At 38.2% G+C, this 2,608-nt stretch overlaps 1 protein-coding gene across 2 annotated transcripts in view; it reads right to left on the bottom strand.

Moving 5' to 3' along the window:
* The window catches only part of TRAF3IP2 (TRAF3 interacting protein 2), a 46,659-nt gene that overhangs the window by 16,951 nt on the left and 27,100 nt on the right, over positions 1 to 2,608 (bottom strand). The window lies entirely within an intron of this gene.

Raw genomic sequence — 2,608 nt, forward strand, 5'->3', positions numbered from 1 at the left:
GAACTATGGGAAGACACCATTGAACCATCTCTCCTCTGCCTCTAAGAACTATGGGAAGACACCATTGAACCATCTCTCCTCTGCCTCTAAGAACTTTGGGAAGACACCATTGAACCATCTCCTCTGCCTCCATTTCTTATCTGAGAGAGAAGGAAAAGGAGAGCTCGTGGAGTTTCAGCCAGTAAGCCAGGCAGCTGGCTGCCACATGTAAGGGCCTGAACTAGGGGCTGACAGAGGGAAGCAGGATTTGATTTCTCTATTCAAGATCCGTGTAATTGAAAAAATAAGTCTCATGCACAGGGCAGACAAGGTCACCAACAAAACAAAGTAGTATGACAGGTGACATGGATGGGTAATGTTATAGGCATTCAGATTAACAGATGTGACTTCTAGCTCGTAAGAGATAACATTTAAGTATGTATTAAAAGGTAAAAAGGCCATGTACATTTAAAAGTATTTCTGTTGTTAAAATATAAACGAAAATCTGATTTTGAAGCGCCTTTACAGAGGTTTCTACCATACTGTTATAACACTATGGTAGAAACTTTGCAATCTTGATAATTTGGGTTGAACATGAGCATCTGCTGAGCTGACTTGGAGAGGCACTGCTGTGAGAAGAGGAAGGCAGAAGGCCATGAAGGTCCCGTTTCTGCTACTTCTGTGGTTTCTGCTGGTGCTGGTCAGCACAGGGATGAGGTGCTAAGTGTTCCTTAGGAAGCCTCCCCTGTCCTGCTCTCAGCTTTGCCAGCTTGGAGGGAAGGCTGTAGATGTCCATTTTGGGCCCTAGATTTTGCAGATCTAGGAGGCACAGAACGGATCCAGCAGTGGCAGTGGGTGCAGCTGTGTTGGCTTTCCGATTCTCCACCTTCCTGACTGCCAGGGGAGCCCACCTTTTTGGTGGTCCCACTCTGCGGTGTTTCTCTGGGATCCCTCCTGGAAGCCCAGCCTAAAAGCTTGTTCTTCCAACCTCCCTCGATTTTCTAAGTACCTAATTATCCATATTAAATCCCCTTCTGCTAGTCAGGTGAGGTAGCTCACACCTGTAATCCTAGCACTCTGTGAAGCTGAGGCAGGAGGATCATTTGAACTTAGTAGTCTGTGCCAGCTGGAGCCAGAGTGAGGCCCTGTCTCTACTTAAAAATAGAAAAACTAGCTGGGTGTTGTGCACACCTATAGTCCTAAGGTGTGCACCTTGGGAGACTAGGGCAAGAGGATCCCTTGAGCCTAGGAGTTAAAGGTTGCTGTGAAATGTCATGGCTATCTACTCTGGCAAGAGTGAAACTCTGTCTCCCCAAAAATAAAAAATTAAATCCTCTTCTGCTTAAAATAGAGTCATTCCTGTTTTCTGTAACTAAAGGACAACTGGTAGGGGAACTAAAGCTATATCTATAATATTTTATTTCTTTAAAAAAATTCTGAAGCAAACATGGTAACATTTTTAACATCTGGGTAGTGAGAACATGGATGTTATTATTTGTTGTGTGTTTAAAATTATATCATGTTATAAATTTTTAAAAAGTTTTGATTATAAAATCCATATGTATATATCTAGTTTTCATAGATCATTGCTTATGCTTTCATATTTCTACTCAAAAGAGTAATAAGAAATTCTGAAAGTCTTAAGTTACAGGATTTAAATTAAAATGACACAGAACCTCAACTGTATTGTATTTCTAAAACATAAATGTTTACGGTTATTTTTATTTTATGGTTTTAATAATATAGAGAAAATAATTTCGGCTCGGCGCCTGTTGCTCAAGTGGCTAAGGCGCCAGCCACATACACCTAAGGTGGCGGGTTCGAATCCAGCCCGGACCCGCCAAACAATGACGGCTACAACCAAAAAATAGCCAGGTGTTGTGGTAGGCGCCTGTGGTCCCAGCTACTTGGGAGGCTGAGGCAGGAGACTCGCTTGAGCCCAGGAGTTGGAGGTTGCTGTGAGCTGTGAAGCCACGGCACTCTACCCAAGGGGATAGCTTGAGGCTCTGTCTCAAAAAAAAAAAAGAAAAGAAAATAATTTCTATAAAAAGTACTTTCATCTAATGGATGTCCAGTTCCATATCTTTTTTCATTAAACTCTTTGATAGAAAAAGTTGCTTAGTTGTTATAAAACTAATTTGATAAAAAACATTAAGGCCTTGAAAATGTTCAGAAACTTTCATATGATAACAATATTATTATATATTAATATTGATATTGTTAACCTTAATATTAGTGATATTAATATTAATTAATTAATAAAATATTAATTAATTATGTTATATGAACTATATGTTTATGTATAATTATATAATATTATGGAAATTAATGACAGGATAAAATTTCTGTATTAAAGTTTTCTTCCAAATTAGTAAGAGGAGAATTAGCTTCTTTACCTGATCTTACTTTTCATTGTCCCCCAAATGGTAAAATAAATCAAGGAGACCACAGAAGACTTAAAGTGATGCTATAAAACCAATTACTTTGTACTATCTTTGCAACTCTTCTATAAATCTAAAATTGTTTCAAAATAAAAGTTTATTTAAAAAAATTACTATTCATTCCCCTATTCAACAGCAAACTTATTTCATAAAGATGCTTACATTCAGTTTGTTTTCTTGAAATTTTA

Source organism: Otolemur garnettii, unplaced genomic scaffold (genome assembly GCF_000181295.1).
Source record: "Otolemur garnettii isolate 467f Iridium unplaced genomic scaffold, OtoGar3 scaffold00002, whole genome shotgun sequence".
NCBI lineage: Eukaryota > Metazoa > Chordata > Mammalia > Primates > Galagidae > Otolemur > Otolemur garnettii.